At 33.3% G+C, this 23,975-nt stretch overlaps 1 protein-coding gene across 21 annotated transcripts in view; it reads left to right on the top strand.

Moving 5' to 3' along the window:
* Positions 1-23,975, top strand: part of Tenm3 (teneurin transmembrane protein 3) — a 2,373,066-nt gene that overhangs the window by 187,408 nt on the left and 2,161,683 nt on the right. For all 21 annotated transcript variants that reach the window (XM_074054924.1, XM_074054923.1, XM_074054922.1 and 18 more), the window contains exon 2: positions 22,082-22,185. The gene's annotated coding sequence lies outside the window, so the exon portion shown is untranslated. The remainder of the gene's footprint in view (positions 1-22,081; positions 22,186-23,975) is intronic.

Raw genomic sequence — 23,975 nt, 5'->3', positions numbered from 1 at the left:
TAATTCTTACAAAGCTACTTGAAGAAAGCCTCTATAACCTTTGCCTGACTTTCAAAGATATATATAACTTAGGCTGAATTTATTTCCTCACTTTGAACTGCTTGTAATGTCTTGAACACTTGAGCTTTCCTCTTAAATTTCCTTCCTTTACTGTTTGACCTGTTCAACACTGTGTAAGGTTACATTAAATACCATCTTCTGTAAGAATTCCTTCCCTGACCATTGTGAAGTATTTCTATTCTGTTTGTCTCTAAGAAAAGTCAAATCTGATCCCTGTAGACTGAAATTCCACAGTATAGCATGGTGGTCTGAAGAGAGACCAAGTTCTGTCCTGTAATATGGCTGTATGGTGTCAGTCCCTAATTACCTCAAAAGGGGAATTAAAGTCCCCTAATTCCAAAGTGAAAAAGCCCCCATGATCCAGGGATTCTGTCTCTGGACTGTGAAGTTTGATGTAGAGTTCTCTAGATACTTCAATTGAAATTCCATTTTTAAAACTTATAGTTTGTTGCCTGATTATTTACTTTTGTTTGCCCAAAAATTTCTTATTGCTAAATATTATACATTTACAGATTTTACAGACTCCAGGGTAAATGAGAAAATTTGCATATTAATTGTGTAACATAACAGGGTTTGGATTTGGCCCATCTCCCTTGGTGTTCCAGCATTTGGCAGTAGTTGATGCATATTGATAATCAATATCCCTTGGGAGTGGAGAGAAGTTGGACAAAACAAATGCTTGTAAAGAAGCTCTGGTTGGACCCCAAGTGACAGTTAAATTGCTTCATCTATTTCTTCTACATACAGCTTATAGTTTACTGTATTCCTCCAGTGAGAATTAGAGGCAAAGCTAAGTGAAAATATGCATCAGCACTCCTCTTTAGGGAGAAAGAAGCAAATTCAGAGACCCTGGTATAACTTGTCAAAGCTTTGAGAGTCTAAGACATATAGTGAAACACAGGACAATCAGTCCATTGGCTTTGACCAAAGAATGGGATAACTAATCAGAAGTGTCCTTTTCAAGTTACATATTTCTATCATAGAATAATTCAACTATAAAACATTATCTAGTATAAAATAAATATTGTCCAATATGAATTTGTCTATGTATCACTGAGTTATAGAAGGTCAGGGTTTTATAGTTACTGAACCCTTAACTTGTTGATCTCAGATGTATTTAATACAGGCTTTCTATTTCCATATACAACTCCTTGGTTGCTTTTTTATATGTGCAAAGTCATCAACCCTTCAGTTGTGATGGCAATCACATTCTTGTTTTGATACCTTATTCATCTGGCTATAGATTGACTTAGAAATCAAGTAACTCTAATATACTCATCATTATTTTTAAAAATCCCTTAATTTAGTTGACTCTTACTTGTACTGACAAACTTTAAATGAAGATTGGGGACCAAGAGTCCTATTTAGCATGCCCTTGCTACATAACTTCAAAAATCTCTATATTAATTACATGTATATCACTGTGACCAAAGTACTGGAGAGAATAACTTAAAAGAAAAAAATATTTATTTGAGCTCATGGTTAGAGAGGGTTTAGCTCATGGCTACTTGGTTCTATGTACCTGGTCATGACATCATGGTGACAAGAGCTTGTGATGGAGGACAACTGTTCACCTCATGGGAGACAGGAAGCAGAGAGGAAGGGGCCAGGGACAAGACACCTCCAAGGGTCGTTCCCAATGGGATGACAGTTCACTTGCCTTTATCTCCCACTTGCTTCCTCCATCTAAGGGCACTACTTCCTAAATTTCCAGAACTTTCAAAACAGCACCAGAAGCTTGAGGTATAGACTTTAACACATGAGCCTATGAGGGATACTTCATATTCAAACCATAACATTAATATAAGTGGAAATTGGAATTTTCCTTCAGTTTGCTTTAGTATTATTTGAACTCTTCTTTGATCTCTTTTCTCCCTTTTGCTTTACCAACCCAGTTTAGCTAGTGACGAGTACAAATAGGTGTGGCTTACTTCTACTCACATGGAAACTCCTTGAGAGTTGAAGCCATGCTTTAGTCAATTTTGTATATTATAAAGAACCCAATTAAGCTAAGCATTTGAATCTCTTATACCTAGTTTTTACATGAATGTCTGAATACATAATGGTAAAACCAGCATATTTTTTAAAAAATATAGAAAAATTCCCAAATGAAAATATCAATCACCATATTACTTAAAGTGGACATCTCTGTCCACTCATAAAGTCTGAAATGGTTTTCAGGAATTCTAAATAAAGAGAGAAAACTGTTGATATTTGAGTCTGTGTGCTGGTTGTGTTTTTATAATCACTGGTACTATTATTGCTATATTATGTTACCTGTGTTATTTTGAAAAACTACTTTTAAATTTAAAATTATCTACATGAACCCAGATCTCTTTTAAAAAGTAATGAAAAAGTAAGTGCTATGGTAGATAGATAGTAAAACAATTTCTAAATTATTTGATTTGCTAAGGAAAACATTCAAACCTCTAAAGTCAAAACCAATTACAAAAGATTAGATACCAGACCAAAAAGCACATTCTCTGTGTATGAAGATCCAGTTGTTATGATAATCTGAAAAGTGATTTCCAGTGAAGTGAGTTAAGTTATGAAAAGATAAAAACCAGAAAGGAATAAAGACATATATTAAAACAAAAAGAAATGACAGTTCACTTGCTTTTATCTACCAAGACAGGAAATATATGATGAAACACAGGAAGTCAGAGGTTTGACTCAGAGAATATATAACTATAGCTTACATCCATCACCATTGCTATTTCTAACTTCTTTTCTATACATGTATGTATCTTAATATACATATTCACATTAAGGAAATTATATTAATTTATTATTGAAAAGAGCACTTATGTTTCTGGCTATACAAAACAGTGATATATTTCTTTCCCAAAATATTTCTTTCAGGCAGAATATAAGTTTGGAAAGTACCAAATTGTCTAATATGTGAATAAAGAATGACTTTATATGTATTACATTATGGGGGAATACCTATATTCTTAGATGCAGAGCCTCCTGCATGTCCCCAAGGAAGGGTATATGTCATGTAGGTGATTCCTTAAGACACTTGCTTGGAAAACAATGATAATTTGAGACAGTATTTAGTAAAATAAAGGTGTATTCTAGGCAAATAATAAATAGTTTTAGGTAATTGAAAAGATTTTTAGGTTCCTTAGAGTTTATGTAAAGAAGAGAAAGTGTAGCAATGATGTAATTGGCCAAGGAGAACTTCATAATGAATATAGAGATTTCTTATAGCAATTTGATTAAGTTTCTGTTAAGCGAGTTCTCTTCCCATGAAAACTTTGGAAAAATGTGCACATATAATTAATGTTTTATAGTGATGGACTTGTGCTGGGTTTGATATCAAGATGGATACTAAGAGTCCTAAGCCACCACAACTGACTAATAAAGATTTGAGTAATGTTCACATTGCTCATGACAAACACATAATCAGGAAATCTATTGACAGAGGTGACAAGGAGTTAAGTTATATGGAATCTGTGCAACAGAGTAAGAAAGCTTGCCAAAATTGCACATTATAAACTCTGTTGATAGAAGTGGTTCATAGTGAAGTTCACTTAGATAAGATCTTTGAGTTTGTGAGAAATTTGTAGACAATAACAAGTAATTTTTTGTTTCCTTATTGTTAAAAACTATACATATGTAGTTGTAAAATGTAATTATCTATATCTGTATCTATCTCTATATATACATATATATTTAAATCTATGGAACTTACAAAGATTGTGATAGTGTCCTGTACTAAAGACCAGTAGAAAATTCCAAAAAAAAGTGAAGCAATATAATGTGTGCTAAATAAGAGTATTAATCTGCTCCAACTGCAAAATAGCTACAGACTGGGTGGCTTAAACAATGAAAATTTATTTTCTTATAGTTCTGGAGACTTCATTTCCAAAATGAAGGTTCTGGCAGGATTGGTTGCTAGTGAGGCATCACTGTAACTTTCAGACAACAACTTTGTCATTGTGTTTGTATGCCAAGAGACAGAGAAATCTTCGGTATCTCTGTTGTTTCTTCCTATTTTCATAAGGGTACCAGTCTTATTGGTATAAGGCCTCACCCTTTTGATACTACTTTACCTTTATTATTTCATTTAGGTCCTATTTCTAAATAAAGTCACAATCGTGGAGTTAGGACTTCAACATATCAGTTTTGTGAGGACACAATTTATTCCACAACAGTCTACATTTTAGCCCTGCAAACATCATGTCCTATCATGCAAGATATATTCACTCCATGCCAAACTCTTCCTCCATCCTCTGCACTGCAGCTGGAGTGAACTATTTAAAATTAATCTTGCCATGATCAATGGTTAACCCTTCTCTTCATTCTACAGAATAATCTGAGCTTCTAAATGTGGTTCTTTTCCTAACTCCCTCCTGAGCCTCTCTTAGAAGCAAATCTCAACGTTCAATAAGTGTATTGGTTTTCTCATGTTGTTTTTCCCTTTTCCTTTGTTCACCATTTGTTACTGAATTGTTTTCTCAGGTACTTCCCCATTCAATAGCAGTTTAGCAGATTAAGCCTTGCTTTCTCTAGGAAGTAAATCCCAAAGTTCCAATGTAAGTTAGATTTTTTTTTTAATCAATGCCTATACAGAAACCCAGATATGGCTTTGCATTAAGACTTGATAGATCTTATTACAGTTCATTATCTCCAACAATAAACTGCAAGTTCTCTGAGATAAATGAAATTCTGGTATTCATCTTCAGTAATTTAGAAAATAAGGACAGAGAACAACAAAGGATATGAACTCAATAAATGGGGTTGAACTAAAATTTCAATTTTTAGGAAAAGAATTTAAAATTCATCCCATTATCTATTATTTTTTATTTCTTCTGTTTAATTTCATATAATACATGCACAGTCAAATGTCCCAATGAAAATATCTTTATTTAAGAATAACAATATATCTTATTCTGGTGTCATTTAATAATGAGACTTGAGTCTATTTTGTAGACCATTACTCTGTTTATATTCTCAATCATTTGCCAATGCTGCTACTTCTACTCCAGAAGTAGAAGTGCTACTCCTAAGCACTACTTCAGCATCAATATTTACTGCTAGAATGTTATTTTAGGCTCTAGTTATAAAACTCTCTGGTAATTTTTTTATGAATCATCTTCCCTGTATTGTCCATCATGCACACTGTTGACAATGCCATATCAACAAGTACAGACCTTTTTTCCATGGTCTAAGGTATAGTTTCAAGTGCCCCATTCAGAACCTCAACATCTTCTTTTTTTATTACTATTTCCTCTAATGCACCTGCCTGCATATTTCTCACGTAACACTCTCAGTGTTCCACACTTGTTCCAATCACTGCACTGTATTCATTTTCTTGCATATCCTTATTTTTCACACCACCATTTCTTTGCTCATATGTTTATTTAGCATGGACTTCTTTCCACTTTCCACTTCCATTGATTACCCATCCTTCAACTGTCTGGCAACATAATATTTCTTCCCAAATGTCAACACCAGTACTGGATGTAGTGGCTTACCTCTGTAATCCCAGATACTTGGGAGGAGATAGGACCAAGTAGGACCAGAGAGATAGGATCACTACACCCCTGACAAGAACAACAAGCCATGCATTGTGGTGGATGCTTGTAATACCAGCTACATGGGAAGCATAGGTAAGATCAGGGTTCTGCCCAGGGTAATTGAACTCTCAAATGAATTCTTATGGAGCTCTCACTTCTGTGTGGTTAGTAGCAAAATACTCAGCTGGCATCATGTACAATAAAAAGCTTTCTATTCAGACTAACAAAGATTTGACATTTTTATTTTCAGAAGTGCTCAACATAATGGTTTATGCTGATTCTTTAATGTCAAAGAATTTTTCTTTTTGCTTTTATTCTTTTAAAATTCTATTGCTAAAGGAAAGAATATAGGCATTTCAAAGTAAGAATATAAATGTCAGTGAGGTTATTTTTTGCTTAATCACATGTCAGCTATAAGATTTTTCTCTTTTAAAAATGTTCAAGACATTTTCAAAAACTATTTCTGAAATTAGTAAACATGTTATCTAAGTTTAATACAAAAAGGAATGGCCAATTTTTAAAATATTCACATTCTAAAGATTCCCCAAATTCTAATATTTTAAAGAACTCTTTTAATTACTTACCATAGTTGCTAAAGGAAGAAAAGTTTACTCATCAGAAGTTTAAAAAATATATTCAAATAAAAACTTCCTCATATTTTTTAAAGGAAGTAAGCCAAAATTTTTATCAATTTTAGTAATCTTAGACAAGTTTCTTTTCATAGCTGGCCCCATTTTCTTTATGTAAATGACTGGATGGTACACAAGCCCCAAGATATTACTTAGTTAGGATAAAGGAATTAGTAATGAAAATCTTTTAAAATAGTATCCAGTTGTCAGGAACTTCTTAAGGACATTATCCAAGATTATAATGCATTTAAATTAGATTTTTCCATAGAAGCAATACATTAAAAGCAATTATAAAATTTGCTAATATTTTCACAACCAGTAAACAATTATAAAATTTGCTAATATTTTCACAACCAGTAAATAAAACTCCACAATTGAATCCTACCTGTTCCCCAAATAATCACAATATTTTCTATAATTCAGGCATGTATAAAAAAATAGAAGGCAGAAAATCTTTCTGAGAGTGAGATTGGGGAGAGTATAGTAGGGAAGTGGCTTTTAAAAAAGGAGGGTTATCAGGGGAATGAAGAGTGCTATGAAATCTGTAGGTAGGTAAGCCCCCCCAAACGTTTGCATGGTACCAAGTATAGAAAAAATGGATGCTAACATGCTATAGACCAAGAGACTTACAACTTATGTTAAATAGTTAATAAAGCATGTTTCCATGTTTTTAACTTAACTGCAGCTGTTTTTATAATAACTTAAATGTTTGGGACTAAATTCATCAATCTTAGATTCCTTGGGGTTCCACACCACAGGATGGAAGTAGAGAAAGAGGTAGTTTCCTTGACTTATCCCTTCCACTCATCCCAGTAAGTTCACTCTAACCTTTATGTTCAAGCTCCAACCTCCTGTTTCCCCAAACAGCTGTCTGTTGACCACTTTTGAGGCCAGCAATCTTCCCTTAGGAGGCAGGACCCAAAATAGAAGTTTAAACCAAACCTCAGATGTTCCTTCAGTGATGTTAGGGATTATGGGATTATAATTTTGGAACAAATATGTGGTAAACTCTAGATGGTCACAACTGGTATGTTCTATACATTCCTGGTACCACAAGGAGGGCCTGGTTAGAGGAAGAAAACAGGACTCTCTTAAAAGGCAAAGCGTAAGGTAGGTTCCTGCTGCTTAAAAAATTTGGCATAAAATAGTGTAGCATTTCTGGGATATAGAATTTAATATGAAGTATTGTAGAATATTTTTCAGAATGGGCTGAGTCTAAAGACAGAAAGACCAAGAAGTCATTGCAATAGTCAGAATTATGAAACTAGCAGTAGTGATAGGGAGGAAGAGGTAGATAAATTCCAGAAAACTTTAGGTGGTATACTCAGTAGAGTTTTGTGCACAACCAAATCCAAGCAAGAGAGGGTAGGAAAGAATATGAATTCTCTTTGTAGAGAAGAAGGTAAATTGAAATATTCTATAACTCTCTCTTCACTACACTATTTCTTGGGTAATAAGGAAACTTGTAATGAAAATCTAGAAATTGGGATATAATTTCTAGCTTGATTTTGGTTTAGTAAAGTGAAATCTAATTAGTGATATATTCTTCAGATACTAGTTGCCTGAGAAATACTTTTTTAGAAATATGTTTACTTATGTTTCTAGGTATATGGACTTAAAAAAATATAGACACATATAATTTATTTTGGTATAGGTAGTTTTAAATTTCCTCAAAACATGGACAGTTATATTTATTCAAAATACTGTTAATTACAAATAAGCAGATTAAATTCTTAATTTCAGATTTAGTGAGCTAAGACCCCTTCTTCAATGAGTTTGGTGAACATTTTGCTGAACCCATTTTCATCAATCAAAGTATATATAAAACTTCTTCAAGTTGCAATACATCCAGTCTCATCAGGACTCTATAAAATCAAAATGAATCACTGGTAAAACAAGCCTATGAAGATAACTAGTGAATTGGAAAAAAAAGTGTTTAATTATTTATGCAAATTTAATTATGCCAGTTTAAGTAGAGGCTTGTTATAAATATTAGTCAAATGAAAGATAATTATTTGGAAGGCATTACCTCTAATAAAGCAACATAAACAGACTATACTAATTAGGGACTAGAACGAGTATGCTGCAAACTTAATATGAAACTTTCAGTTATGATATTACATTATGTAACTTGATAAAGTAGAGTTTATTATTGCTGCCCTCATTAAAATAAACCCTTCTTATAGCACTTATAATGCAGACTCCTACAGATACCATTATAATGAGGGTGTGATGCATTTTGATTGAGTTACCATGAGGGAGAAATTTAATTTAATTAAACTGGTCTTCATTAAAGTATTGCATTCAAGTGAAGTAATTATATGGCACATACAGTATGGAAGAAATTCTACTGTTTAAAAGAGAGAACACTCACAATAAACCAGGCTTGATTTTATTACAGAATCTCTTTCTTGAACATAATGATGTAATAGACTAACATATACACAAATAATAGATATGTAAAATGAATAACATGCAAATTAATTTTTATGAATAAGTAAATATTTGATATATATGTTGCTTTGATATACACACATATGAATATTTGTTTCTTAGATACATAATTTCACTATATATAGCACAATTTTTGAATATATTCATTAACAAACTTATGAACTTAATTATAAAAATTTTTTTAAAATTTATGTAAGTAGATGGGTGAGTATATAAATAGAGTTAAAAATGTTAAATTATATGTCTATAAACACTTCCTTGTTTCATTTGATCCTTTCCTGACCATTTCTTATGACTCTTCTTCCTTGGATTTTTCTCCATTTTTAGAGTGCTCTATGTTGGGTTTTTTGCCTGACCTTTGCTCTGTATTGATTCATTGATATACTAGAGAAATTAAGGGCTGAGGTTAAAGGCTAACTAAGTGATATTGCACTAGTTGTGAAGTTTATGTGTAACAGTTCTTTTCTTCAAAGTAGAGAAAATTATATTGATTTCTCCTGGGTCAAGCACAAGTTTCAAGAAAAGAATATTAAACTTATCCCTTTCTACTCACTACTGTTTTGACTATTAAGACTGAGTCAATAATTTTTAAATTTCTTCTTTTTCTTAGGGGTGGGCAGTATTGGGGTTTGAACTCATGGTCTCACACTTGCTAAGCAGGCAATCTACAACTTGAGCCACTCCACCAGTGCTGTTTTCTGCTAGGTTTTTTCAAGATAAGTTCTCGGAAGTTATTTACCCAGGCTAGCTCTGAACCATAGTCCTCCTGATCTCTAACTTCCAAGTAGCTAGGATTACAGGCATGAACCACAGGCACCCAGCTTAAATCTGTTTTTTTAATGAAGATCAAATGTTATATCTAGCAGACTGCTTGACCTCGCCACTTATATGTTCAGTAGCCATCTTAAAGTAGACATGTTTTAAATCAAACCTATTGTCTCTGTCTCTTACAAATATGACCGAATTCCCACTGGGTTTCTTTGTTGGTTAACAACATCACTATTCACCTGATAACCCAAACTAGTCTCTCAGTTATCTCTCTGTACCCAGTGGATCATCAAGTCATAACTTTATACTTGTGTATTTACTCTCTGTCTCCTTTGCTCATTTCCATTTCCATGCGTGTTGTCTTATTGTTGAGTTTCCAACATTATGGTTGTTAGCATCACTTGCTTCATGGGTTGTGTAACTAACACAATCATCTAAGGTGTCACATTCATAAAGAGTCTACACTCAGCCTTAATACTTTGAGATCAGTCTTAAAGTTCTTAATAATATCATTTTGAAATTGTGTTTGTCAGAGAAGTCTAAAGCTGTATTGAAGCATGAACTGGGGCCTTGGAGCCTCAGTTCCTGTGGTCCAACTCATTCTGTCTCCCTGCCTCCTCTGTAAAGTTTCTCATCCATGTGGTGCATCTCCTGATGCCTTTGAACTCCCCTGAGTTTCTCTTCCCCAGTTCAGCTGAGTGAGCCCTGCTTCTTCATCTCAAGAAAGGGCTTGATTGACAGACTGGAAGAGTATCAGCATGGGGCACATGCCCAAATGGCATCTCAAGACAGGGCTTGGTAGCAGCTGTCCTAGCCTAGGTTGGCAGGACCCAGGAGTATTTTCTGGGAAGTTTTGGAGGGGACTACCCATCTTCATATGGCATGGATGCTGTTTGTTATGGGTTGAGGCTGCTGGCCTTATGGAAGCAGGCTTGAATTTAGTCAGAGCAGAGATCATGCACTAGAGGCTGGTAGGCAGGGAAGTAGGTCATTGGTGAGATAAGGCCCACCAAGGTACAGATAGGCATTATCTTTCTGGTACCCTCATGCAGGAAAGTGGATGTCAAATATCAAATAGAAAATATGATGACATGTCAAAAATGGGAGACAAAATAAAGGAAAAGGTGGTACAGTTTTTTACATTTGACACTTTTTTTCTTGTTTGCCACAAATGGCCCTGTATTTTCATTTTCACTCTGATTCCTTAAAGTCATCAACTCTGATTCTTGAGATAAATTTCTAACTCCTTGCCCTAATTCTGACCTTCCTGTTCTCCAGTCAGCTTCATATGACATCTATACATCATTCCCCTGTTTCAAACTTCCATTCCCATCCAGTTTCATGCAGGACAAGTTTCATAGGCTAGGATGTAATGATGTAGTCACATGACATGGGACATGTGACCTCCACCTACCTGCATGGAGATATTTGCCACCATCCTATTTGGTAGAGCAGATAATTAGTATTTTCTAAAAACACCTGCAGTTTCTCTCTTATCCTGCTGCCCTTACAATAGTTTTACACCTAAGTTTCTATTATTCTCCTACAAACAACCCATGTCTAATTACTAAGACACTTTCCTATTCAGCTTTTCCTTAAAATATTGACATCTCTGTAGAAACATCTTACCTTCCCATTCGTGTTCTGTGAATGTTCTGTCATATTTCCATTTTTCTTATTCTTTAATATTCCTTACCTTCTATAATGTTGATTTGAGCACATGTCTCAGTTATCTTGTGTATATATTCTCTAATCCTCAAGTACAGAATCCTTATTGTAATCATTTGGATATGCCCAAGAAAAAACAATTCTTTAAATATGAGAGGGTGGAGTTTGTACTTTGTCTTTCAATTGCTTCTTTATTAACAGTTACTGTTATTTCACTGCCCAAGAAATGAAGTGCAATTTTTTAAGCGGATCCAGAATTGAGTATCATTATTAAAATACTGAAAAGCCATAGAAATAATTGAAGTTTTAAAATTGTAAATTCCTATTTTTGATTAACCAAAATAAATATAACTTTTTTTGATTATCCTGTTAAATTTTTTGTCAATTCATGATAAAATCTAATCAACATACTTTCTCGTTTCCAAGATACACATTTAATGATTTTTTTATGTTTCAGGGGCATAAAAATTATACATTTGTTTTAGCAACTACAACCTAATTTTTTAAGTAAGCAACTTAGTCTTAATATATGCATCAATACTATATCCAAATATAGTAATTGTAGTAAGAACTTACGAATAACTTAAATCACATTAGTTCTTATATTTTTTAGTATGAAATATATATATATGCAGAGAGTTTTTGTTTTGTTGATTCAACTCCTGAAACAGATATTGGATCCATAGGTATTTGTAGCATTTCCTAGGAAAATAATGAAATAAATTGTGTTTTAAAAGGAGCTTCCATATGTTTGCACCCACCCTAGTAGAATGGCTACTTTATCATTTGTATTCTATCCTTATTTATGTAGCTTTTCATATAGAGCATAGATTTATATTTGAGGAAGTTAGAAAATGTTCATTCTAAAATTTCTTATTGCTTTTACATCTATGACCTTTATTGTAAGGAGAGCAAGATGCACAGAGCACAGTGTCTCCTCCTCTGTATGAATCCAAAGCCTCCTTCCTTCCAGCATCATTCACTTCACCAGAGTCTTAAAAGCTTTTGTATTTCCTAAAATTTTATTCACTGTTCAATTACTTAACTTAGAGATGGAAATCAAAATGTTTTGGCTTTTTTCAATGTTCTTGGCATAGGGTAAAATAAATGTTCTGTATTATGCTGCTAAATATTTCAAATGAAAACTAAAAAGCAAGTTAAAGGTACAAATATATAGAAGGCAAAATAAGGAGATTGTCAATAATTAAATTTTAAGCTTTATGTGAAAATTCTGACTTAGAATTTTGCAAATTGCTTTAGCCAATAGAATCTCATTTGATCCTCATAAAAACTATGTCTTTTAGGTATTTTGGTGTTGTTATCCTCTTTTGCAGAGAAGGAAATTGAAGTTTGAAGAGGTTATTTGGCTTTCTCAATCTTAATAAGAGGAAGGGATAATTCTACCAGGTCTTCTGACATAAGGTCTGGTTCTCTCCCAGTATTTCATATGACTAACATTTTCTTCCTCCTCCATTTTTTTTCTAATTTATTAGGTTAATTTATCATACCTTTCAGAAATCAATAAAATATGATAATATATCTACAGATATAACATACACTTAAGTTATTCTCAAATACCACATTCATTTATGTATAAAGAATAAAGGAGATTTCTTCTCTAGAATTTGTGAGAAATAAATGTAAAAGATGCTTTTCAATAATATTTAGTATTATTTCACTTTGAAAAAATCTGCTTAAATCACACTATGAAACTCATTTTTTAAAGTTCCATGTATTTTATCCATGTGCATTGATCAAAACATTGTTTTGACTTTGCCTGTATGAATTACAAGCATATTCATGTGTCTGTTTTCCAGTACCCACCTCTGTATTAGTTGAATGTTCATTACTGGGACAAATACCTTAGAAAAACAATTTAGAGTTGGTCGTGGTGGTACAAACATGCAATCCCTGCACTGTGGAGGCTTAGGCAGGAGGATATTGAATTTGAAGACAGCCTGGGCAACTTAGTGGGACCCATCCTAAAACAAAAATAGATAAGTAAATATATAAATTTATTAATTAATTAAAGAAAAGGGAAAAAATCAAAGAATTAAAGAGAGAGAAAAGCGAACTTAAAGGATGGAGGTCTTATTTTGGCTTATAGTTTCAGAGATTTCAGTCTATGTCCACCTGGCTCCATGGTTTTGAGCCTGAGGAGAGATTGAATACTATGGTTGTGGGATACATGGTGGAGAAGGACACTCACCTCATGGTTGCTGGGAAGCAGAGAGAAAGATGGGACTGCGGCAAAGTATATGTTTCCAGGACCTATTTCCTCCAATGATGCCCTACATCAAATCATGAATCCATCAATAGATTACTCAGAACCCTCAAATCACCTGTCAATGATGGGACCCACCAGCTGGGAACCGAGCCTTAACACATGAGCCTTTGAGGGGCATTCAATATCCAAACCACTTCGTCATTAATTAAGTGGAAATTATGCTCCTTGTATTAAGAGATAAATGCCAATTGCAGAGACATGAGTATAAAGTAAGATGAATGTTCAGTAAATAATTGTCAAAAAAAGCCTAATGACTATTGCAGAAAAGAACATTGGTGTCAAGTTCTAAGAAATATCTAATAAGATATTTGATTTTTACATATTTGATGTAATGTTTAGTATTTTAAGTTTTATTTAAATTCCATTCAAATCAGCTAAATATAAATGTAAATTAAATATAGATTACATAAAATTTATACTGATTATAAGAGCCAAACTGTTCAAAACTTATACTCTTTAGAGATTTAGTTTACTCTTTGAGAAAAAAAGAATAACCTTTCATATACTGTTAATCTTTTATCAAATTATTTTCTCTTAAAATGATGTCAGTTAACAGTGCGATGGTATTTGAAAATAAGTCAGTGAAATCAAGAATGATAAATTTATTATATGTTTTAGTGAAATTGACATTATGTTACTAAGAGGAATGTTCTTTTAGGAATGAGACAATTTTCCACATCTAATTGCTTTTTCTGCTACATTCTTCTTGAAAATACTTAATTTTCTTCTCAGCTCAAAATGCTATTCATTTCTGTCTAATTAACTTTGCTTAATTAACTGTCTCTTTCTTAATTCTTTTATCACTAAATATATACACGAGGTCTTGAGAACTTGTTAAATTTTTGATAAATAAGTTAAAAATGCAAAGGTGGGAATGTTTTTGTAATGAATGATTAGAATCTTTCTAAGAACTCATTTTTTTTTTGTTTTATCAAATAGGCGAAATTATGTATAACTCTTCAGTTGCATTTATTTCACAATAGTGCTGACAGTGGTGCTGATTTCCTGTTTGCTGGCCAGAAAATAACTTAAAAACTTTAAAAAGGATATCAGTGCTTCATAGTTCACATTTGGAGGGAAGCATGTGGTCCATATCCTTCAATACATCTTGTGATTAATTGTCTTTCAAATTCAGTCACTCAGGTAAGGATTCAGTTTTTTATCAGCTAGACTTTCAAATTACTCCTTTCTACCCATCTCTGTTCCTAACGTGTACAATTTCTGTAGTGATAGACAAAAAATAAATAATAAAATAAATGTTTGTGGTTTTTTTGGAGGGGCTTCCCAATGTGTGACCTTTTTTATATATGTCCCAGAATATTCAATATGCAGGACCAAACTTCAGACTCTTTTATTCCTTGACTCTTGCTAGTGTTGTGGCTCAGAAAACAATACCTCAGAATGAAGTCCTCAGAAGCAAAACTTCTCTCTCAACTTCTCCTGTCCTCTTAATTCTTACTCCTTCCCCAAGGCACACAACACAGACTAGAATTCCTCTTCTCCAAAGTGGGTTATAGAAACCTATGGGTAGCCATTAAGCCTAAAAGTATTACTCTAACCTTCTACTTTCTCTGTAAACAGCCACAGAATTTATACTCTTATTCCAAAGGAATCCTACCCTATACCTGGACAGAAGAAATACTATAACTAAGAGTTTAAGAAAAGAATCTGAATAGGCCGACCTTACTGGGTTTCCCCACTCAGTCTTTTTATTGTTAGATCAGACCTTTGTTCATGGCTATTCATACTTTATTGAACCTAAGCATAAGAACAGATGGTTCACCCTAGGTCTTTAGGTTTTTATGTGGAAGGTTCCTCTGTTACCTAAAACCATTAGTAAATAAATATGTATGCCTACTTTTCCTATAATGTGCCTTTTGTCACTTCTTTCCAGAGAATCTTTTTTTTTTTCCTTTTCTTTTTCTTGTATGTGATTTTTTTTTTTTTCTTAGATAGGGTCTTGTGAACTATTTGATGGGGCTGGCTTCAAAGCAAGATCTTCTTGATCTCTGCCTCCTGAGTAACTAGGATTACAAGTGTGAGACACTGGCAGCTGGCTATCTCAGAGAATCTTCAAGTGCAAAGGGGAGTCTTTCCTTTTATTTATGCTAAGAAGCATATTTCATTTTTTGTTCTCTCATAGACAAAAATCAACCTGTGCATAAACTTAGTTACCTCCAAAACTCTGTGAGTAGAAAAGCTCATCTTTCTTTTTATTCAACATAAACATGTGTTCTAAACCCAACGTCTAAAATATCAGTGTTCATAATTTATTATTAGTTGTATGGGCCCTCTCCCTGCCTTCATCAGTTAGTTTTCTGAATTCTACTTGCACAAAGTAATTTGTTGGTGTTTTGGTTTGTGCTTTGCTTCCAGTGAAGAATTAGATATGAAGAGACCATTAAAGGAAATCTGTAATGGGAAGTATACAAATATTTTCCATATAGTCCAAACACACATTTTACACTACATCGAACATGTGACTGTCTCTGATCTTTACTAGATGTTAGAGTTCTATTTGTGGGCCTCGTGGATCATCAAGGATTATCCACAATTTGGCACACACTGATATTTCTCCATTCATTCTGTGGTCTGCTCACTTTTTGCTCTTAGTACATCAGTTGCTCCTTGCTGCTGTTCTCCATCTGTCTCCTTGAGTCTCCTCTCTGACTTACAAGGCTCTCAGCTTGTTGCTTCAATTAACTTTTCAATGGACCCCCTGGCAACTTCCCTGCTTTCCTGCTGGTGTTTCCCATTTTCCTGCTGCTTTTAATCACTCTGCTTGGTTTTTCCTTCCCTGTTTATCAGTAGTCAGCTGGTTGAACTATTGTTTGGAGAACTATGGATTTCCTGCTGAGTTTATCACTAATTCTCCACTGATCTTTTGTTACACTTTTATTTCATTTTCTACACAATTCTGTCTTCAGGATGCTGGCATTATTTTGTAAAACTCATCCAAGGAGAAAAGTTTTTCCAAAAAAGCTTAATCTAGAAGATATTTAATTCCTTTTTCTATTAGAATTGACCAAGGGTGAATTATATTTCCTACTGTGTCAACTGGGAAAAATATACTTACATCTGACAAGGTGATTATATAAATCCACACTGTCTACTTGCTGTGATATTAGCATTTCAATTCCAAAATATTTCCCCAGTGACTTGTTAAACAACCATTGCCTTTCACAAACTTCACTCTGATACCTGAAGGTGGTTACCTTAAAAAGAATTTATATTACTTATGATTTACATTTTAAGAGGAAAGATCATGGTATTTCTTTGTCTGGTCTAGCATCTTCTCTTAAGTTTTCTTTACTATAAGGACCTATTCTCAAGAGTGGCGATCAATCTACACCTGAGGTAAATTGTTCTCATTGTGATTTTCGTATTTTTATGGTAGGTACCACATAACAATTTAGACCCCAAGAGGCTAATATTAAATTTCACATCACCTCTTGGTATTGGTTTCCTGGTACTAACATAAAATTTCCAGAGCTTAAAATGGTTCTAAGGAAAAATAAACATTGTATATAGTTATAAGTCCTTTAAAAAGTTAACATAGAAAAATTGCCTACCTTAAGCTAGGAAACTGCACTGTGTTCATCATAGAAACTTTTGGCAAGAGGTACTAATGTATGTAATGTAAAAATGTAACCAATAATAGGAGAATATATGTGTTTAGTCTGCACAGAATTTACATATAATGGAAATGATACAGCATTGGAAGAAGACATTTTTGCAAATAAACATAGACTTTTTCATGTTTTAGCAATATAATCTTCAACAAGGTTATGTTAATTAAATTGTTTGTAACAGATCAATGACTTTCAAAAGTTTTTTTCTTTTGCTGTTGGTTGTGTGATTGTTTACTTTTAATAGCAATTGTTAAAAAAATTCCTGTGAGATCTCAGTATATTTATTTTACAAGAATAGTCAAAGCTAAAATCTGGTTGAAATGAAAATGGGGATCTAGAGTTCTGAATGGTTTTTATTCAACTTCTTCTACAGGGTAGTTCTGAGAAACTTTCACATTTTTCTGAGTTTCTGTAGAATGCAATTTGAAGGATCTGCATTAATCTAAATGAATGACTACTGAATGTGGCAAATCCTGCTATTGTCATATGTGGTTCCATCATTTAAGTACCATCTCTCCACCTCCCACTTCACCTCCGAGAAGGGTCACAATGATGATCCTCATTTCTCCCCCTCTGCTTTACTACTACAGGGAGTTTTGGTTATTCCAGAAACAACCCCTTCAAGTGCTTTAGCACTGTTTAAAGATGCCCCTCCTTGTTATTTTGTGACTCTTATTACTCATCTTCTCTCACTGGCCACTTACTTTCAGTAATTTTCATAACTAATTTCTCAACATCAAAGTGCCTTCATTGGAAATTTGTTCATAATCAACTAGGCAACCCCTAGTTATTCTACCTACTCTTCTGCCGTCTTCCAGATGTAACTCCAACCCGCACCTCCTCCTGAATCCTGGACTCATATTGCCAAGTGTACTTGAGTATCTAATAGACACACCAAAAGTTGACATACCTAAATGGAGCTCCTGATTTCCTTTATTCAGAAAACCTGACCCATGCCCCTCCGTCTTAATAAGTGGGAAGTTCATCCAATTAAGTTCTGAAGCCAAAACCTTTAGTCACCTTTGACTCCTCTTTCTTTTTCTAGTATCCCAAATATAATCTATCCTTAACAGACTGTTGACTTTCACTTCACACTACATTCAGAGTCCTTCTGATTCTCTCCACATATCACAAAAATACCCTTACAAAACCCAGCCTATTTTCTTACATGAGTTACTTCAATATTTGCCTTTAACCATTTTCTGTATTTCCTTCTACTACAAATGTATGCTTTGTTCACCAGAGTGACCTATTATTAATCACAGACAATGCATGTATACACACACACAGTTTCAGGGACACTAGATGTGTTCTTAACCTACCTTCAAGTCCCTACAGATTCTCCCCAGCCTCTGAAATGCACATACAGGTTATTTGCTGTTGGAGCTCTGCTTGCTTGCAATACCCTTCCTTCACTCTCTGCAGAGCTCACAGCCTGATTTCCTTTGCTCAAATATCATCTCACCAAAGAGGACATCTTAGACATCTTCCCTAAATAGCAACCTCCTTTATTCTTCTTTATATGTTATAGTATTTACTGCCATATGATATATTCGAATAGATTTGTTTATTATTTCGGATGCTGTTCACTAAAAGAAAAGTTACACAAATCCAGGGACTTTGTCTGTTTTGGTCCCTACTGTGCTATTAGCCAAAAATATATCCTGACACAGAGAAGGTACTCAAAGAAAATTGTCAGATTAACGAATAAATAATGTCTGCTTCATACTACATTGCTTCTGATTTCCTAGTTTATCTGGCATTGATCGGACCATAAAAAGTCAGCTCATATGGCACAAATTCACATAGTTCTTATTCATGCACAGAAAACCAATCTAATTTTATAATGTGCAAGATTTTCTTATTTCCTTTTATTGATTGATATGTGTTTATAACCCACACACATAAATACACGCACATAGAATGTATATTTCCCTGAAATGTTGTGTTCCACATTAGTTCATATTTTTATGTACTTTTAAAAAAATATGATATTATGTGCTGTCTCTACTGTTTTAGCTCTGTTTTGTGAAAATCATTTTTGAGACCAGAATATTGATTGATTGAACAAACAAACTCACATTACACAGTCACATTAGGAAATCAATTTTAATTGAGAAAGATTATTTCATGAATGTGGAATTACAGCAGGAGAACTGAATAGTTTCCATAGACTGAAGGAAAGAAAAAGGTCTAATTTCAAACTTAGATGAAACCCATTACATTTCATTTCCCAACTCATGACCTCAAAGCAATACTTTTGTCAGATTATTAAGGAAATCTATTTTCACGATCATCTTATGTTCTAGAAGACACTTTATCATGGATACAATCAGGAAATCGTATTTGTGATTTTCGTTGTTTCATTATCATTCCTGGCTACATGTTAACTTGAACTTTACTTCATCTTTCTCTCTCATATATTTCACTGGTTTCACTTTCTACCTTATGAAATTGATTTTTACATTCATGAAATATTGTCCAATTTAAGTCCAATTTTGTCCAATTATGATTAGCTCTTTATGAATCAATTTGTTGCCATAAATCTATTAATATTTATCATTATCAAAAGCATATTCTTCCTGCATATATCTTAATCCCATATTTCATTAACATTAATAAGTAGGTTATTAGGAAACCTTCAGAACTATAAATTAGGTTTGAAGCATTGGAATAAAGTTTTAAAATACTCGAACTTCCAGTTGGCTCAGCTTTGTTTATCTGGCAATAGTATAAACTACCCTATATTCCTTAAATAATTAAGTAGCTACTAGCTTTAAAGCTTATTTCCTTTGGTGCACAAATAGTTTTTCAGATACTGTATACTAAGTGTGGTATGTTAAGTTAAACAAAGCAGATAAATGAAGCAAACAAGCTAGAAGAACATCTAGGTTCAAAAACAATAGTTAACAATAGAGCAACATGTAGAATTTACACCAGTTATTTTTAATTAAATCTTTTTAACTGATAAAACTGTACATAATACAGAAAAAGCAAAGTTTCATTAATTCAAAGGAAAACATAATGTGAAAGGGCACATAAAATTGCTAATACTGAGAAGCAAGACTGTGGTCAATTTTAATTTCCTTTTTATAACTTCTAAAATGCCTGAATTATTTTACAATGAAAGTGTATTAATTTTATAATTAAACTAATTTCCTCTGTCCTCTCCTGCCTAAAACAAAACAAACAAAGAAACAAAGTGTCAATCACCACATTCTGGTAATTGATTCTTCCTCCTAAATAACTATTGATATAATTTAGTGGAACAAATTCTGTCTAGTATTACAGCGGCCAAAGAATCTCTTGGTCTTCAATCATGATCATTTCTAATCTGTTGCACTACAGATAAATATATTGGTCCATAAAAAATAATTTATGACATGGCATAAGACTTATAATTGGCTGTAAATTGCTTCAAAGATAAAATTTTAATTCTTTTTTTATTTGTGAAACTAAGGCTTGAACTCAAATCCTCACGCTTACTACCTAGGAGAGAATTTTAATTCTTTACCATGCTGTTCATGATACAATGAAATTTAGGTCCCTGTCTTCATTTACTGTCATTGACTTAAAGGCACTAATGTTCCATGCATATGAAGTAGGTTAATAAACAGCCCCTTTTTCTCCAGCATTCTATGTTTTGCACATGGAATCTCTTTGTGTTTTCAAATCAAACTTCTTCATAAATTAGCCAATGCTCTACTTTTTACCACCAATCCTTTTATCTGTCCTTAACTTTCTAAGATAGTGACCTACCTAGACGTTCCATATACTGGTGGCAAGTCTCTAACACAGTTTTTTTTTTTTTTTAATTTATGTTATTGTTTTTATATTTTCTAAAACAGTGTTATGACCCTTGGTCTTTTTTTTCTATGCATAAAGCCGTAAGCTTTCCAAAAGTCCACACAGTTTCATCATCAATTCTTTTGATGTACTGGGTGCTAGGAACATGGTTAGCAGATGGTGATTGAATGTTCAGCGGATTAGTGTCCATTGTCAGGCTATTACGGTTTCTTTGCAAATATAAGTCACTCTGTAGAAATAACTCAGGCAGCACAGGTTCTAGAAAATCTGTATTTAAAGTTATGCAAACTGAGGTTAGGCTAATATAAAATTGCCTTCTGTAATTCTGCAGATAGACAAAATATATCCTTTGTAGTCTAACAAAAGTAAATGACAAATATAGACTATTACTTTAGAGCCAGTGAAGTTCGTAAATTCTAACTTTTACTTTAGTAGCAATATTTTTTAACTCAATATTTAGATTTCTATGAAAACTAGTATGTGTAATCTTTTTGTTCTTTATCTCAAATATATATATTCATATTGTAAGTACTTGGAAAACAGTATCAAATTAAAAATAATATATTAAGTCTTCATCAAATTATTGTTCTATTGAGGTCTGAGTAAATGGGTTCACATAAAAACATTTGAATCCTTAATAATTATATGGACACATTTCTTAGCATTTGAAGTAAGTCATTTGTTTCTAAATTTGAAGTAAGAGACAACCTAAGTACACTATTGTTTCTAATTTAATTATTGTTCTTTTAATTATTGTTGGGATTGACAATTTTCCATGTTTTATGCATAATTCTGCATAATGTCTCTTTATTGTATAGTACTTGATTATTATATTTTACTTCCAAAAGGATATTATTGCTTAAGGGTGTCTGATAGCTTCTGAATATTATAGACAGACAGGTAGTATGTATAGATTTTAAGTGATATATTAAAATAATCCTCACTTTGGTCCATCATAATTATTTGGTTTTGCTTTTAGAATAACTGTTGCCAAGTGTTCTGGTTTGTCAGTAGTTTTATATGCATGAATGAGGGTTACATGTAACTCATTAAGAGAGGTAATCTCATTTATAGATGTGAATGGCAAAGGCACATTCCCCACAGCAAACTTTTCCTTCAAAACAACCAGAAACAATGATTGTAGAGAAAATGAGTGACAGATCTGTACTCAGTGCAGGGAAACCTGGAGAGCTTATGCATATCAGATATTATAAGAAATAATTTACACAGCTTTTGTTTTATTATTGACAGACTCCTCCTGTGCATCTCCAGACACTGAACTACACAATATACATTGTCATAACGCTAAGAAGCAAATTGCATACTGTTTTTGAAAGGTTCGTGATTCCAAGCAGGTAAACAAAATTCTATCCTTATTACCACAATGTCTAATATATCCTTTTAGAAGTGGTAAAATCCTAAGGGACAGGTATTTTGAAGAATATGAACCCCAAGAAGCACACTCTAAACCATAAAGCTCTTATCTGTCAATATCATACACAGTAAACGTGTTACAAAAGAGCATAATGGTGTGCTATGGTTGCTGCTGAGGCATCAGTCTTCTTTATGTTTGCATTAGGGACTTGTTAAGGTGCAGAATGTTTTGTCCGTTAAATGTCTATATGAGACAAGATTGTCAACTCAGCTGTAAACAGAGGGCACTCTTCCTAGAAAAATCTCCAAAATTGGATTTACAACTGTAAACAGTTGCAAGCCTCCTCAATTCTCAGTTTTTGTTGATAATTGTTTAAATGAAAGCAAATACAAATATAAATGTGATTTTTAATGTCTTATAAGGCTTACCTTAGTATTTTGTTGTATTCCCTCCATTTTTATCAAGACTGAATCTATACTGGAAAAGGTTGTAAAACAACCAGTAATCTCCCCTCCCCAATTGATTCGCTATCTCTACAGCTTTCTTTGGGGATTACTCTTAAGCAGTGAATATTTGGTGGAGTTTTCTGGGATTTAGATGAAGGTTCTATTCCAATGACAGAATGGAAAAGTTGCTTTCTGTAGTTTTTTTTTTTTTTTTAATAAACTTTCTACATGTAGCACTTAATAAACAGACTTTGGAATTTTGGTAATATTTCTATGGTGTGAGTTTTTGTGAAATCCTCAAATTGCTATACTAAAATTCTAACCTCCAAGATGATAGGGTTAGGAGATGAGGTCTTAGGAGGGGATTATGTCATGAGAGTGGTACCCTAATGATTAGAATGATAATTTTTTTTTTTTTTATGGAAATGGGGTTTGAGCTCAGGACATTGGGTTTGCAAAGCAGGCACTCTGCTTCTTCAGCCACAACTCCAGTCCTGAAGTGAGAGCAGTTATAATATAAGGAAGTCCCAAGACCTTGCTTGCCCCTCCCACCAAATGGGGACACAGTGGCAGGCACCATCTCTTTTCAGTCTGTGGAGCATGCATCTTGTTGTTGGACTTCCCAGGCTCTAGTACTGTGAGAAACAGTTTTTGTTGTTTGCAAACTACCAAATTTATGGTATTTTGTTACAGAATCTGAACAAAGACAATATTGTTATGGGAAAAAATATGTACCCATGGGAAGATGGTAAATAATGGAAGGAGAAGAAAGACCAATACCATCAAATGTCTGTAGTAAGCTTTATTGTTCTTTTCCCCAGTCCCTAACACCTCATAGGTGCCTTGGGTACTGATAGACTTGGCCACAGAAACCACCAAATATATTCTATATATTTCAGTGCCATTTAAGTCTAGGGAAGACTAAGCTAAACAGAATCAATATCTAACCATAACCATAAGTGACACTTCTTAATTTGTGTTTAAGTAAGTCTCAGGCATACACAAAAATGTTAACTATGATGCATTTCAACAATCAAGGCATCAGGACCTGTATTTTATTTCTTAAGACTAAGAAAAAAGTAATTAATATATAGTAGAACTACTTGGGAATAATGCTGTTATTTGCAACTTTGTGTATTCCAAAATGTCCATGTTAACTGTGGAAATCTTGCTGTTCTGGGCCAGATTAAGAGGCAAATTTAAACCCAAACTACTTTAAAAACAATATTTTTAACAGTTTATCTCATAGAGAAAAATAGTAATCTTTTGGAAAATAGAAACTCAAATACAGATATAGATTATGTTAATACTATACTTCTAATTT

This window comes from Castor canadensis, chromosome 14 (genome assembly GCF_047511655.1).
Source record: "Castor canadensis chromosome 14, mCasCan1.hap1v2, whole genome shotgun sequence".
In the NCBI taxonomy this organism is placed as follows: domain Eukaryota; kingdom Metazoa; phylum Chordata; class Mammalia; order Rodentia; family Castoridae; genus Castor; species Castor canadensis.
This window is presented reverse-complemented; position numbering and strand designations above follow the sequence as displayed.